The following is a 17,232-nucleotide window of genomic DNA, read 5'->3' as shown; positions in this document are numbered from 1 at the left end:
TACCAATGGAATTTACAAGAAGCCAAGGGCCAATGAAGGTGGCAACAATGACCTCTGTGGACAGAGCATCGACAAAGTTCCATGGAGGGCATGGCTATGCTCACCGCCACTAGATGTGTGCACAACGTGCTGCGCTCTGGAAGAGCTTAGACACTTGCTTGTTGTAGGTTAGGGACTTCTACTCTGATCTTTGCTGAATACACTTTGTCTTCAATCCATATAGAACCAGAGTGATCACTCAAGTGGTCGATTACATACTAGAGCGTTTGGATTCTCACTCAAGTGGTCAATTACATACTAGAGTGTGGGATTCTCTCTCTCCCCCCCCCCCCAACACACACACACACACCGATGAAGTCATTAGAGAGAGAGCTTGATCAAGTTTACACATGGATTACATGTATAGACCCTTTGGGTGTTTACCAAATGCTAATATAATCTTTCATTCTCTCTCTCATATAGCGTATGATTTGTATTCATTTCCTTTCATGTTTGTTTTGTGGGGTGCTAAAAGAAGCTTAAGGTCAATTTCAATTTACATGTCTCGTGGTTAGCACTATGTATTGCTAAAAGAAACTTAGGGTCAATTTCAAGTTACATGTTTGAGATTCATGTGTCTCTCTCTCTCTTTTGGTTCCCTCTCCTGCAGACTGGAAATCAAGACCAGAAAACGACTTCCTATCTTGTGGTAATGAAATTGCAGTAAGATTATGTTGTTAGGGTGATGCACTAGTTAAGTAGAAGAAGCATACCAGCAAGATAAACCTTCTTGAACTCTTCTTTTTTTTCTTTTGGCAGACACAAGATTTTGAACCTGTGTTAGATGAAGACGTGACCAGCTAACCATATTAAAAAATGTGAGGTTTATAAGCTTTTTCCTCTTATCAAGCAATATTGTTTTAATGCTGGAGGGACAAGGATGCTCATTTCTATGGTGGACTTGATGCAGGACGCTTTGAAGCTTTGAGTGGCTCTGTGGATACCTATGTTGGAGGGACAAGGATGCTCATTTCTATGGTGGACTTGATGCAGGACGCTTTGAAGCTTTGAGTGGCTCTGTGCAAGGTATGGAGTGTTTTATTTACAGTATTTTGTAGATTTTTTCAAAGCTACAAGGCTAGCAAAGCTCAGTATCATCTACCATAAGTTTGTTAAATAGAGAGAACTTAGTCACATGAAAATCCATTTTGTCCCTACGATGCACGAAATGAATGAAACAGACGAAACATTTCGAAATGAAACGGAACACTCCAACTTGAAAGGCCATTTCGCCCAAATTTGATTTGAAAAAGAAACCTTATTCTTCTATCTTCCTTCTCTTCCCCTTTACTTTCTTCTACTCTCCATCTCAAAAAAAGAAAAGAAAAACCGGTAAAGACAAAATGATGAAATAGATGAAAATTTTCTTGACTTCTTGGTTAATTTCACCTAATTTGATATCCGATTGTAAAATTTCTTACAAGTATTCCATCTCTTCTATTGTCACCAATTTACAAATCCCAATTTCATACTTTCAACCTTAATGCTCGGAACACCATTTTACCTAAATTCGATTGTCGGGTAAATTTCACCTAATTTCAGATCCATTTGTTGAAATTTCCTACAAGTGTTCCACTAGCTCTTCAATTCAATTTTATACTTTAGCCTCGGTTGCAACTAATTTCATACCCAATTGTTGAAACTTCTTACAGTTTTCTTAATTTCTCGCATTTCTTCAATTTATGAATCCCAATTTCTTATCTTTAACCTTGATCACATCTAATTTTACACCCAATTGTTGAAATTTCCTTTGTTTTCTTTAAATTTTTACTTTTTCTTAATTTGATTTGACAAGTGTCACTTCGAATCCTCTCCGTTTTGTCCATAGAGACAAAACAAAACGTGTCGACGATGATATGACAAAATGGATAAAAGAGGTGGACATGAGGGCTTGGTGCATCCTCTTGAAAGAGCGTCTTGGGAGAGGTTTATACTCTCCATTCATGGTAGAGATTGTTGGCATGAGGATGACATTTTGAGGAGTCCATCCACTCTTCTTTATTCATGGTCTAACAGGAGAAGAGATGTAGGATGTATCTATGCACGGTTAGACAGATTTTATGTGGATGATTGGGTGCTTGTTGACAGAGGTGGACATACTTTGATTGCTACAGGCATCTCCAAATCGGATCATTGCCCAGTGGTTTTATGTATTAGAGATCCAAATTGCCATGGATCAGCACCCCATGTATGCATCCTTGATCATTTGTTTTCAGATGCAGAGCTATCGCGTCGTATGCTTGATAATTGGAGATCTCATGACTTCTTTGTTGGGTAGGAGAGAAGCTAGCCTGCACACACACACACACACACACACACACACACACACAACCTCAAGCATAGAGAAACGTGAGTGCTGGAAAAGATGTACTCAATAATGATATGAAATGAAAGTACAAGTGAGTACTAAGAGGCCTAGGGCAAAGTGCCCAACACACATAAGTGTGTTCACACGGGGAAAAAACCTGTGTCCAGTCACAGGGAAAAAGTGCCCGTGAGTAAGCTGGGTTCACACCTGAACTAGCCGGGAGTGGACATGACCAACAAACCCCTCTCAAGTGAATGGTGTGAACGGGTAGCAGTAGGGTGATAAAGTTGTGAATGCTGCCTTGCACTATGCTCCACAGTAAGAGTGAACTGCAGTGCCAATGGAAAAAGCAAGCACTATATGACGGGGAAAAGGAGAATCCCCAATGTCATAGTGCTAATGCTAGAGCACAATAGTACATAAACGAAATGCATGGCAAAGATCATGTGGACATCAACTGCATCAAATCAAGAGGCATCGCATAATACCCCCCCGAAGGCAAGTACCAAATGCCAAGATGAACTGCATGTAATCCACATCAATGCTATGTAACTGTCAGAATATGCAGCGGAGATGATGACCAGATCTGGGAACACGAGCAAAACGCATGCAGAAAAAATACAGCACAAGAGAGAGAGAGAGATGTAGGCGTGTAACTCTGCTCTATATACACAAGAAAATCCTGGGTATGGTACACAAGTGGCAAGGGGACTGGGGGCCTATTTATATGCCCCCACATCAGCAGTCGGCCTGCTGTAGGACAGCCGACTGGCCCTGAAAACTCCACTACCAGCACACCATCCAGTCGGCCAGATCATCAGCAGTCGGCCACCTTAGACATGGGGTCGTGGACCACCTTAGACATGGGGTCGTGGACCAGTTCAGCAGTTGGCCAGCAAATGGGCTGCCTCCCAAGCCACAGAAAAAATAGGAAAAATAGGGGAAAAATGCGAAGAGTGGGGAAAAATGATGGAACACATCATAAGGGCGGGCCCTGGTGTATAAAACTAGACAGGAGATGGCTTCTAACACTCCCTCTCAGCTCCTGGCTGTGAAACCAACCACAGGGAGCTGGGTTGCCGCTTGAGTCCGGAGATAGCGACTTCGTGAAGAGGTCCACCGTACTGTCCTCTGTCGAACAGAACTCTAGCAAGATGTCATCAGCAACGATCTGTTCACGAACAAAGTGCTTCTGGATCACTATGGGTTCCTCCAGTGGAAGCCCAAACCTGCAATGCAACCTATGCATCCTCACCACCTCACAAGCAGCATCACAAGCAGCCCGGTACTCTGCCTCTGTGCTCGACAAGGCAAAAGATGACTGTCTCTTACTTCTGGGCCTGAAGTAGATCTCCTTGTGTCCGGATCTCCTCCCCAAACCGAGTCACTCCAACCGTGGAGTCGGACTCCATCCAACAATCCCCCTCCTGTGTACAAGAGTACATGATCCTTCTCGCATGCCGCAGAAACCACAGGAATGATGATGCTAAGCCTGCCACTGGTAATCAACGACGAGTAAAATGCTGAGTACGAAGAGGGCAAATGTGACAGCAACGTGATGGCCATGTCCTCTGACGATATCTCCTTCCCAGCCTGAAGAACTTCCTGCTGAAGAGCCTGCAGCTTGTTAATATGCTCCCGCATCGTCGACGACTTTGCAGGGTTCATAACCCGCATCTGTACTTCCAAGGAAATCCTCTTCATGGGCGATACCCTGTTGTAAAGAGAAGCCAAATGCTGCCATATACCTCTGGCCAGCGTCATATGCTTTATAAAGAGAAGCCAATGCTGCCATATACCTCTGGCCAGCGTCATATGCTTTACATGATTGATTACCTGCGGTGTGCAGTTGAGAAAGATAAACGAACGGACCCTGGTGTTGACACGATCCCACATCTGTGTCTGAGCCTCCCAGTCCTTTTGGATCGATGGTAACTCCCCTTTCTCTACTTCCGGCCGGGGAACACCAACAACGAAGAAATCAGTGAGGTCGTAAGACTCCAGAATAGATTCCATCATAACCCTCCATATGCGGTAGTTGCTCCCGTCCAACTGACGGTCCACCGGGAACGTGGGGAGTGTCGGGATCTTCACATGCCTCTCGGCCATCTCAAACAGATCTGCCATTGCGGGGATGTACTCTGAAAAGGGTGGGTGGTTGGGAACAAAGAAGAACTAATACCTGCAAGTGGTTGTCCAGCAAATCAGCCCGCCGTCCTCTTGCTTCTCCTCTTCCCGAACAGTCCAAAACAGTCCACCAATCAGCCACACAACAGTCCCCCTCTTGCTCACACAAATCCCAAGAACTATCTAGAGTCTAGGCTCTGATACCATGTCAGAATACGCAGCGGAGATGATGACCAGATCTGGGAACACAAGAGCAAAACGCATGCAGAAAAAATACAGCACGAGAGAGAGAGAGAGAGAGAGAGAGAGAGAGAGAGAGAGAGAGAGAGAGAGGTAGGCGTGTAACTCTGCTCTATATACACAAGAAGATCCCGGGTATGGTACACAAGTGGCAAGGGGACTGGGGGCCGATTTATATGCCCCCACATCAGCAGTCGGCCTGCTGTAGGGCAGCCGACTGGCCCTGAAAACTCCACGACCAGCACACCATCAAGTCGGCCAGATCATCAGTAGTCGGCCACCCCAGACATGGGGTCGTGGACCAGTTCAGCAGTCGGCCAGCAAATGGGCTGCCTCCCAAGCCACAGAAAAAATAGGAAAAATAGGGGAAAAATGCGGAGAGTGGGGAAAAATGATAGAACACATCATAAGGGCGGGCACACCCACAACAAAGGCCCTGGTGTATAAAACAAGACAGGAGATGACTTCTAACAGTAACTGCACCAGTGATAAGCATAAGAAGAGGTAGCAGATAACGCATGTGTAAAGGCAACATGATCCAGAAGTCATGCCTGTGAGACATGCAATGTAAGCTGCAAAAGTGAAACTCATGTATGGAGGATCTGATGAGGAAAAAATCAGCAATGGGAAAAGCTGAAAATGGGGAGAAAAAGTGGGGGCTCGAGGCGGGCATCAGCCAATGATATGAGAGGATAGGGAGAGGATAGGTAAACTCTCAGCGATGCCATGATTAGTGGCATGTATGGCAAATGTAAAGATGCATAATCCCACAATGAATAATAAACATGTGACATGTCAAAACCATGAGAGCAAGCCAACACTGGCCAAGTGAGTAAAAGGCACTCCCAATAAACATCACATGTGAGAAAGTGACAATGTCAACACTGTAGAAACAATCCCGCTGCAAGGAAAAACAACATAAAAGGCATCTCCAGCAGACATACATAAGAGAAAGCGTCTAGCATAGACCAGCATAGGGGTCAACAAGCATAAGTGACAATGAGGCATCACCAACTGCATGTGGGCAAGTAGAATCCTTCCCTGAAATGCATCTGCCAGACAATGCATATTATGGAGTACAGACTATAAAGCATAGTCATCAAAAGCAATGGCATTAGAAGACATCTCTGTAGGCAAGGAAGATGTAAGTGTCAAGGCTGACACGTGTAGCCAAATTGGCCTGATCTGCACCTGTGGAAGAAGATGCCAGCTTCTTCTTTTTTTCACTCTCAATATGCTTCCTGCATTCCTCTATGGTGTGCCCTGTTTTCCTGCAATAGTTACAGCGCTTTTTCTTTTCAGGCTTGTCCTCTGTCTTGGGAGGATTCGATGGACTAGGTTTAGGCCCAGATCTATTCCCACGAAAAGGAGCAGCCATTGCTGACTCAACAGACATCATGTTGTTCCTGTTGGAACGAGATTGCTCTTCACTGAGCAAGAGAGTCACAAGGTTGTCAAAAGTGACCGCATTATGCTTTATATGAGCAGGTCCTCGGGTGCATATGATGCCCCGGGGGGCTATCTGATGTTATTGCTAGCACCATAGGTGTGAAGCAAGGATGCCCACCTCTCCTACATTATTTGGGCTATACAACGATGAGGTGGCTGACTTCATTGGTCACGGTGGTGGGGACGGGATAGACATCTCAGGTACCACAATCCACAATATGCTATATGCAGATGATATTATTATGGTCTTTGAGTCGCGGATGGGACTACAGCACCATCTCCATGCACTCGATGACTTCTGCACACAGAGGGGGCTTACAGTGAACCTTGGGAAAACCAAGGCCATGATTTTCCACACCTCAGAGCCGGTTCGACGAGACAGGCCATCTTCACACTAGCAGGAGGACAGGTAGAGGTGGTAGACTCATATGTGTACCTGGGGATTACATTTACGACTCCGCCAGGAAGATTTACTATGGCACAGGCAGCCAGGGATAGACTCACACGAGGGTATGCAACTCTGGCCATGCTAGAGAGACCGTGTCACCAGGCACACTTCCAAGAGCCCTGCACGAAGGGGTGGTTGTTTGACACACTAGTCACCCCTGCTTTGATGTATGCTGCAGCAGTATGGGCACCTAGGCTCGCTGTCATGTGCATCACAGATGCCATGGACATTCTCAGGGCTAGATCCAGAAGAGGCAAACAGATAAAGACCATGAACCAGTAGAAGATGGACATGGAGCAAAGCATAGATCAGATGGCTGTCGGCTGTAGGACAGAGGATGCTGGCTGCCAGAAGAGCTGTCGGCTGACGTCAGCAGAGTGTGGGCAGAAGGCGCATCAAGAACATGAAGCAGATCTAGTCGGGCTGCATTAAATGGATTTTTATGAACTTGTAACTGGTCGGCCAGTTCCCCATGTAGTCCAAGGGCTATAAATAGCCCCCTTGCTCTATGTTGTAGTCATTCAGCCCACTAGGGGTTTGGATCAGTAGGGTCCTAGTCTAGGGCAGAATTTTGGGTGTTTTACCACCTTGTCAGGAAGGCAGCCAAGGGCTGCAGACATGTACCTTTTTGTACCATAGTATATACTGAATTTCCAGCACTTCTCTCTCTCTCTCTCTCTCTCTCTCTCTCTACTCTCTCTCTACTTGCGTTTTTGCATCAGATGGTGCGTTTTTGCATCAGAAGGTTTCCAAGAGTGTTTAGGGCTGAAAGAAGACTACCCAGAGCTTCCGCATGTTACACTCGCCACCTCCACATGGTCTCAGATAGAGAGGCCTCAGATTCTCATGCTCTCACGGATGATCCACACCAAACCCTCTGTCCCACATGACATTGTCCGAGCGGAGTTTGTTGCACCTCCTATGCTAGTAGAGGCCCTCTTCCAGACGATCTGCTTCATACAGAGGATCAGAGATATGCCATTAGATCGACTCTCACATAGAGCTTTTGAGGCGTCCAGGCAGCTCGCAGAGAGTGGAGATAGGAGATCATGGTATTCACAGATGATACAGTGGCTCACTCAGCATGGTCTCGACATAGATCACTTGCCACCTTTCCAATATGATATACATGCACCACCTATCCAGCTCTCTCATAGTGAGAGGAACAGAGTCCTTCGGCAGGATTTATGGTAGCGATGCACTCAAGAGACTTGGATTACACCCAGTGAGCCTCTACCGCCGAAGATGCTATACTACAGAGATCAGTTTATGCGTATCTTAGCGGATGGATTCATACAGAGACTTGGATACATGGATGTGTACATGCCTCACAGTGCTCGAGTGGTGATTGGCCAGCTCAGAGTGTCATCACACCAGCTTGAGATTGAGGCAGGTAGGGCAGCACGGATCCCCAGAGCAGAGAGGATATGCAGACTATGCCAGGAGGAGGTTGAGAGTGAGGAACATTATGTATGCAGATGTAGAGCATATAGTGTCATTAGAGAGAGATACACCACCATCTTCAGTGGACATCCCTCACTCCGCCAGATCATGGAGTCCGCAGACTAGCGCAGATTTGGCCAGTTTATGGAGTCCGCAGACTAGCGCAGATTCTTGCTAGAGACATAGCGCCACAGAGAGACACTGCTGCGAACTTATACCACAGGGAGAGGTGGGCGATAGCTCCAGCTCACTGATTTCTTCCAGAGATCTATCCCAATGCCTACCCTGACACAGGACGGGGTTACACTTCAGCGCGCTGCGGACCTCCGAGCCAGACGGAGACCGAGAGCACCAGGCTACCAGACTCCCAGACTACATCAGAGGGAGATCACAGAGATACGGGCTCGACATCAGCACCATATCCAGGAGCGGCTAGCTCACTTACACTCACACCTGGAGATCATGCTCTCAGGTATTTTTGCCTCGCCATCGCCTATGTATCACATATTACACCCCCATTATGGTACTGGTTGGAGCTAGACAGATCTGCATTACATTCTTGTATACCTTACGCATATAGGTTGCATACTAAGCCTCTAGCAGTAGTGCTCCATCCATCACACCCCCCCACTGTTCAGGGTATTGCTATAGAAAACAACCCTGGTTTTGGCACCGTGATTGGATGGTGTATCTGTGGATTTCTCATGGAAACAGGCCTATGGTTTATGGAATACAGGTCTTTAGTTGATCGGATATAGGTCTTTGGTTTCATGTGGAAAACATGTCTTTGGATTCATGTGAACAGGTTATAGTTTTTCTCGAGGCTACATGCAAGCTGTGGCTATTGGGAAGGACATGTGGTATGGTACAACCGTAGTGCTATTTGGGAAAGGGTTTGAAGGATCCATGTTAGAGATGGAGAAGACCTTTGGAAAGCAAGGAGGTGTTGTACAGGTGTGCCTTCTCTATGATATGCTGTGTTGTAATAACGAGAGTTCTTATTTGGATGTCTTGGGTGAAACTATAAGGGATCCTATTGGTGGAGGATTTTACAAGTTGTACTTTGGACTCAAATTTGATCAAGTAAAGAAATACCGCAAGGGGTGCCACTGCGATTTGGGGCCAATCGGTGTCTGTGTATTGTTTGCAGGAGCACTCTAGCTCCCCTTGTTTGCTCTCCTTTTCCAAGTCCTCAAAGGTGTTGAAGTGTTTTGTGTGCGAGTGTTTGTTTCACCACCCGTCAAATTTCTGAAGGCCGGTTTCATGGTTCCATTGCCAGGATATCGTCGACTTTCTCAAGGAGGCGAGCCCGTGGTTGTCACATCAAAAGCTTCAACATGTGGAAAGTGAAAAGGAAGTGCAGGATTGTGTGTCTTTGCCTAAATGAGGTGAAGAGCAAAAGCTAAAGATGAAGCTCAGGAGAAAAGTCATCAAGGACAGGAAGTAGTTAGCCAGGAACAAGAAGCAGAAGTCTTATGGTGCAAGAGATGGGTTGAAGGCTATGGCTTTTGACACTTTGTCACCGGTGGTATCTTCACGGAGGCTTCATGGGGTTCGGAAGGCAGCTTCTTTCTATGTTTAGCAGTGGTGATCTACTATGCCTCATTAGGGACTTGTGCTTACCACTTGGGTGGAGTGCAAGCAGGTTTTGGGTGCCTGTGGATATATAAGATGAGGCTCAGTCGGAAGCGGAGGAACTTGATGAGGTTCTTATTCCCGAGCAGATACTGGCACACAAGGAAAGAAAGGTACAAGGTAAAGTTTCCCATCGCTATCCTGTGAAGTTCAAGAACTATTCACCGACGGATGCGAAGAGGATGGAGGAGGGTGACTTAGTAGATTCACCTTAGGTATTGGAGCTTTATCTTGATGCCTTTGAGTTGGAATTGACTCTTGCGACGGCTCATTTAGGTTCAGCAGAGCATAGGTTTGGAGCATTGCTTGATGCTCAAGAGGGGGGTAGCACCTCCGCTCCGTTGTTACAGACACGCTCAGTTGTCATCTAGGAGTCGCTTGGTGACATCTTTGTATTCACCCGAAGGTACTGAGGCTGACAGTACATCTGCTTATGGGACTTCTATGATATTGTGTACTAGTCACATGAGATGGTAAAGTTGGGTATGGTTCACTGTCGGCCGCACCATGAACTATAACTGCAACTATGGATAACTCTGTCTACATCTATGGGTAACAGAAATGGTTTTTGCCTTTGGAACTAAGGAATGACTGAGGAAGATTCTGACATTGATCTTTGTCATATGGTTCTGGCTGTTCTTGACCACAGGATTGGTCAATTGGATATTGAGATGGATGCTATTTGTGGAGTTGGTCTCCTTTGGAATGGCATGGTATGGCTGAGCTCAAAGTGTGCAGCAACCTGAGCTAACACTTCGAGACTCTATGAAGGGCATAAGTCTTGCGAGCAGTCCTAGAGTTGGTTTGGTTCATGGATATATGGATCGAACTCTATTTGTGCATGTATGCATACACTTTTTTGAGGCATTATTGTATTTTGGTGCCATTGGATCTTGGTACCATTGAGAATACATTGGGTAATACTTTGGATTGTGTCGTGTGATGCATGTATATTGGTATGATACATCAAGTACTTTATTATTTTCATGGATGCACCACTTGGTGTGACTCCTGTGGGATGGCCATGAGACATATGTGGGAAGTACTTAGTGGATGTATTGTTTGGATGCATTGAGTGCTTTCATATGCTCATGTTGTACCATCAGTCGTGGGTCCTGCGGGATGTCCATGGGCATAAGGCTTGCGAGCAGCCCTTAGACTGTTACTTTTGAGTAGGTAGAGCATTTTGAGGAGCATATTGTTTGCGAATGCATATATGTGTCATGCATATGTTTGTCATATGTAGAATGATTCATGGTTTTGTTTTTGGCTAACGCAGGTTACGTGTTTCCACTTGGTTTTATACTTTTGTTGCAGGTTCTGTAGGAACAAGCAAGAGTTGTTTGTCACTTTGACGTGACAGGTGTGGCCTTATTGTCCAGGATGATTGTTTCATCATCTAGATGCACTTGAGGGCCATTGCTTTTGTTATATGGGGAATCTTTGCTCATAGGATGCCTTACTGTGCCATTGAGTGCAATCAAGGACGCTTGCTATTTTTCAAGAGGGGGGTATGTTACAACCCTGTGTTTTCCTCTGGACTGTATGTAGGTGGGCACGGGCACGGGATGGATAGTGTGAACGGCATTAGCTTGGAATCGAGAAAGAAACCCATGTGTTGGCAGCCCAAATGTGAAGAGGACAAAAGGATTTAAAGTTTATAAGGTTTTAAAACCTTTGATGATAAAATAATAATTTTTATTTGGAGGATGTGCTTTTGCTATTGCTTTTAGTTTTTGGAGAAAAGCGAATTGAATCGCATCCTTGTTAAAAAGGGAAGGGTGGCGGAAGTCGTCGTGTGGTGTGTGCGAGCGCTTCCTCTCCTTGTATGGTTGGTCGCCCCAGTGAGCACAAGCGACGCATAGAGCTTTAGCGCAGGTGGCACTGGACAGAGTGAGCAGGGGTCGGTGTTTTGGTTTGTTTTCCTTCGGCTATGGTGAGCACTGCTGCAAGTGATGGTGCAGGTGGGGCGATGGCCTCTGTGGTACCGTGCAATAGGACAATGGTGGAGACGGGGCGCCGACGGACGATGACGGTATGGCCTTGGAGACAAGCCTGGGCGTGAAGGTGTACAGCAGTTTTGACGTGATGGGCATCCGGGACGAGCTCCTGCGGGACATCTACGCCTATGGCTTCAAGAGGCCGTCGGCCATTCAGTAGCGTGCTATCCGTCCCATCATCCAGAACTGCGATGTCATCGCCCAGTCCCAGTTCGGCACCAGCAAGACCTCCATGATCGCTCTTGCTGTCTGCCAGATCATCGACACCTCCATCAGAGAGTTCTCTATTTTTCTTTCTAGGGGATGCACATGGGCTGGCTGCAGGAGAATAGAGATAGGCTTTTTCTCTCTCTCTCTCTTGAGATGGCTTTCTATAGAGATCATCTTCTCCAGCTCACGGAGGATGGGTTTGTGATTAGACCCAGCTACATGGATACTCATCTTTCTCATGGGGTACGGTGTGCTATTGGTCAGATGCGCACATCCTCACACCAGCTAGAGATTGAGACTGGCAGATTCAGAGGAGTACCAGCTGAGGCCAGGATTTGTCAGCTGTGCCAAATGGAGCGAGAGACAGAGTTACATTACATATGTCACTGTCCAGTATATTATGAGATACGAGGCCGTTTTCACTGCTTGTTCAGAGAGGGTTTTGGACCACTTTCTAGAGTCATGAGATACCAGGATCAAAGATGCCTCGGATTATACTTGCTGGAGCTGCGTAGACATAGAGAGGGTCTCTTGAGAGGGAGGGGATCAGAGAGGGAGAGACACCTACAAAGGCAGATTACAGACTTCTTTCGACCAGAGATTGAGCAGCCAGGCCAGCAGGCATTGTAGCTAGCCCCAGAGTATAGCCGCACTAGAGGTACACTAATTGATCGGGCTATAGAGCTGGGGCGGTCCAGGCGCCCCAAGATGAGAGGCCCATCTCTACACCAGCGGAGACTACAACAGAGGATCAGGACCATACTAGCACGGCATGGGAGACGTCCGGTCAGAGTACTCACCATGGAGGACATTGAGGATATCCGCCATCGACTGATGAGAGACATCTTTGGATAGTGATGTGTATGATGCTTACCTTTGTTGCTGGAGTTTTCCTCCTAGATGTTATCCATTAGGAGCTCCTAGTACCTTACTTTTCCTCATAGTTGTTTCAGTTTCAGTTAGTTGTTTAGTTGTTTTTAGCTTTTCTTACACAGACATTGTATCCCAATTGTTGTAACCTTTTTGGTCTCATAGGTCATTTTGGCCTTCTGAAGACGTTAATATATCATTTCATTTCATTTCATTTCTCTCTCTCTCATCGTGAATTTGCAGGCCGTGTTGAAGAGACTTGGATAAAGGAGAACAAGCTACATATACACGGGACGATGTTCATGGAAGAGATGTGTTGTTCCTCTTCGTCTTGAACTTATGTGTATTTAGGGGTTGCTTGACACGTTCTCTATCTTTCTCTCTCTGGGTTATGGAAAAAGCTCAGGGTATTGCTATAGAAAACAACCTTGGTTTTGGCACCGTGATTGGATGGTGTATCTGTGGATTTCTCATGGAAATAGGACTTTGGTTTCGAGGAAACAGGCCTATGGTTTATGGAATACATGTCTTTAGTTTATCGGATACAGGTCTTTGGTTTCATGTGGAAAACATGTCTTTGGATTCATGTGAACAGATTATAGTTTTTCTCGAGCTTACATGCAAGCTGTGGCTATCGGGAAGGACATGTGGTATGGTACAACCCTAAAGCTGTTTGGGAAAGGGTTTGAAGGATCCATGTTAGAGATGGAGAAGACCTTTGGAAAGCAGGGAGGTGTTGTACAGGTGTGCCTTCTCTATGATATGCTGTGCTGTAATAACGAGAGTTCTTATTTGTAAGTCCTGGGTGAAACTATAAGGGATCCTATTGGTGGAGGATTTTACAAGTTGTACTTTGGACTCAAATTTGATCAAGTAAAGAAATACCGCAAGGGGCGCCACTGCAATTTGGGGCCAGTCGGTGTTTGTGTATTGTTTGCAAGAGCACTCTAGCTCCCCCTGTTTGCTCTCCTTTTCCAAGTCCTCAAAGGTGTTGAAGTGTTTTGCATGCAAGTGTTTGTTTCACCGCCCGTCAAATTTCTGAAGGCCGGTTTCAGAAAACGAAGGTTAGTCCTTAACTGAATCATGAGCTAGCATGCTAGCTCACCTCCCAAGTGCGATCGGCATCCACCAATCTCCCCCGAGCCAAGGCTAGGGCTTCCTACACAATCCCATAGGCTCGTGTCTAACTCCGCCATCCCAAACCACCGCAACCCTCCCGCCATCCCATACCACTGTAGCATCTGCATCAACCATAACAACTCACAGCAAGTATCCAAATAGGCCCGGTGCTCAGCCTTTGTAGAAGAAATTGCATAGTCACAGGGGACGGAAGGGACGACAGCTTGGGACGCCGAGATGCCATCTCGGCACGCGTTAGAAACGGGGACGGAAGGGGACGGTCAGACGTCCCCCTGGAAGCGTCCCTCACAAGGGACGGGGGACGGGGACGGCTGCTGGCAGGGAACGTTGTGGGGGACGGCAGGGAGCCGTTGCACCGTGCAACGGAGTGAAAGCTCTATTGCTGCTTTGTGGATTTCCGCAAGGCATTTGACACAGTACCACGAGAGAGGCTCTTTCAGCGCCTGCAGTCTCTTGGCATACCAGCAGATATGACATGGGGCATCTATGCATTATATGAGCAGGTTTTTGGGCGAGTCAGATGTCCAGGAGGTATGTCCGAGACTATTGCTAGCACCATTGGTGTGAAGCAAGTGTATACGGATCAGCCACCAAGTTTTGAGGATACATGTCACCTAGAGTATGTATGTAAGCTTCGTAAGGCCTTGTATAGGCTGAAGCAGCTCCACGAGCATGGCATGACAAGATTGTTGAGTATCTTGTCACTATTGGTTTTCATATGGCAGATGTAGATCACTCTTTGTATGTGCGCAAGAGTGATAAGGGTATTGTGATCATCACCATATATGTAGATGATCTTATTGTTAGGGGTGACAACTTGGAAGAGATTGAGCATGTGAAAAGTCTTCTCAAAAAGAAGTTTGAGATGAAGGATTTGGGAGATCTGTGCTATTGTTTGGGAATTGAGGCACCTGAGGGTATTTGGCTATTAGACATTGAGTCAGTGGTTTGTGAGAGGATTGAGGAAGAATCTCCAAACAAAATTAGCCTCTTATGATTTGAAGACTCTAAAATTTGAGCAAGTGGTAGCAAAAGCAACCAGAGCTAAAGGAATCTTGAGGCAGACAAGCGAAGTCACAAGAAGAAGAAAAATCGGAGAGCTAACATGAGGCTGACGTAAGTGGAAATGTGGTTGCACAGAAAGCAAAATCACAGTCATTGAGTGGACCAGGAGAGTCCTCATCCAGTGGTGGTAGGCTGCGTCATAATACCAGTCCTGAAAATGTAGTTGGTACATCACATAAAGAGAAAGTGGTTGAGCCCCTTGCTGTGCCTGACATTTCTACAAGGCATTATCTTGTTGATGGATATTCTAGTGGCTCAGAGATGAGCCTTAATGAGTAGCTTGGGATTCCGGCAATGAGGACACCTGGTGTGAAGAAGGCTATGGAAGCCATGAATGCAAAGTTATGAAGATCTGGAAGAGTCAAAAATCCTGTGCAGAGGTTGACTTATGATGGTTATGTGGCACATCACTATGCATATATGGCAAAATTTGTGCAGGACCAGCAAGGTAAATCAACCAGATCCAAGCCTGGTTTCAGAAAACAACTCTTACTCCTTGTTCCAATATCTTCCACGACTTTCAGCAGCATACCAGCTACTCAATTCATCAAATACAACATCCCTACTTACCCTCAATTCACGTGTAGTAGGATTATAACATTTATATCCCTTTTGCTCAAGGGAATACCCAATAAACACACATTTTTCTACTTTTGGATCCAGCTTGGTACATAACTCATCTAGCACATGGACATATGTAATACATATCCAAAAACTTTCAAGTGAGACAAATCAGGTTTCTTGCTGTGCCAGTAAACTTCTCCTCTGGCGAAGCACAAGCTATCATATAAATAATCTACATGTTGCGCACGGCAGTAAATAATGTGTGCATCAAATTTCACAGTCACACTTCTGATTCGAGAGGTGGAAATATAGCGACCAAAAGGTGACAAGTATAAAAAACCATATCTCTTTAGCACTCTCTTTAATACTTCAAAGAAATTAATGCCCATTTGATATTTTTCATCTTGAATGACAAAGGGAGCTAGAACATATGCAAAATTTAATCCAATTAATGGCCATCGAAGGGGAAGAGCGCCCACACACACTCATGAAGACTAAGAAACTTGCCACCCTTGATGAGGTTATTGATGTGTCCACATCTTCTTGCTCTTGAACTTATCTTACTGTGAACCTTGGGAAAACCAAGGTTATGGCCTTTCATACATCGAGACAGGGCAGGAGTCAGCTGACATTCACTCTCGTAGGATGCCAGGTGGAGGTGGTGACATCATACGTGTACCTAGGGGTTACCTTCTCTGCAGCAGCCACACGCTTCACCATGGGTTCAGCAGCCAGAGCTAGATTGACACGGGGATATGTAGCATTGGCTATGCTAGAGAGACAGTGCCACCAGGCGCATTTTCAGGAGCCCCGGACGAAGGGGTGGCTATTTGACACATTAGTCACACCGGCATTGATGTATGGAGCAGCAGTATGGGCGCTAGGCCTTGCTACCCATTGGTGGACACAGATAGAGAGACCACAGGCCCTCATGATGGCACGCATGATACGCAGCAAACCGTCAGTACCTCATGACAATATCCGAGCAGAGTTTGCTGCGCCTCCTATGATGGTAGAGGCCATATTTCAGACTATATGCCTGCTAGACAGATTCAGAGAGATGCCACAGGACAGATTATCATACAGAGCTTTTGAGGCATCTAGACAGTTGGCTGAGGCAGGAGACAAAGGATCATGGTATGCACAGGTCACACATTGGTTCTCACAGCATGGCCTAGACATGGATCATCTACCACCATTCCAGTATGACAGGGATGCACCACATATCTGTCTCTCTCATAGTGAGAGGAACAGAGTATTGAGACAGGATCTATGGCAGCTCTATACACGAGAGACATGGATATCGCCTACACAGCCTCTTCCACCGAAGATGCTATACTACAGAGATCACTTCATGAGTATCACTGCTGATGGATTTATAGAGAGGCCTAGATACATGGAGGGCTTTTTACCACACGGCTCCCGAGTGGCTATTGGTCAGCTCAGAGTTTCATCACACCGATTGGAGATTGAGACTGGCAGAGCGGCACGGATCCCCCGAGAGGAGAGGGTATGCAGATTGTGCAGAGAGGAGGTGGAGAGTGAGGAGCATTATGTATGCAGATGCAGAGCATATACAGCCATCAGAGAGAGATATCCCATTTTATTCAGAGAGCCACATTCCCTACGCTAGATCTTTGAGGTAGCAGACCAGCGCATACTGGGGAGATACATTCTAGACATACAGCGCCACA

The 17,232-nt window shown here is 46.1% G+C and overlaps 1 protein-coding gene across 9 annotated transcripts in view; it reads left to right on the top strand.

Moving 5' to 3' along the window:
• The first annotated feature begins 488 nt into the window (after positions 1 to 488).
• LOC147616168 (putative ubiquitin-like-specific protease 2B) overlaps positions 489 to 17,232 on the top strand; it is a 165,781-nt gene continuing 149,037 nt past the window's right edge. For 2 of the 9 annotated variants that reach the window (XM_086778803.1, XM_086778800.1), the window contains exons 1-3: positions 489 to 688; positions 799 to 857; positions 950 to 1,065. The gene's annotated coding sequence lies outside the window, so the exon portion shown is untranslated. Of the gene's footprint in view, positions 689 to 798; positions 1,066 to 17,232 lie in introns of all 9 variants that reach the window. The other 7 variants (XM_086778810.1, XM_086778805.1, XM_086778811.1 and 4 more) reach the window with 5 other exon arrangements.

This window comes from Cibotium barometz, chromosome 39, assembly GCF_041138505.1.
Source record: "Cibotium barometz isolate CiBa-2024 chromosome 39, ASM4113850v1, whole genome shotgun sequence".
NCBI lineage: Eukaryota > Viridiplantae > Streptophyta > Polypodiopsida > Cyatheales > Cibotiaceae > Cibotium > Cibotium barometz.
This window is presented reverse-complemented; position numbering and strand designations above follow the sequence as displayed.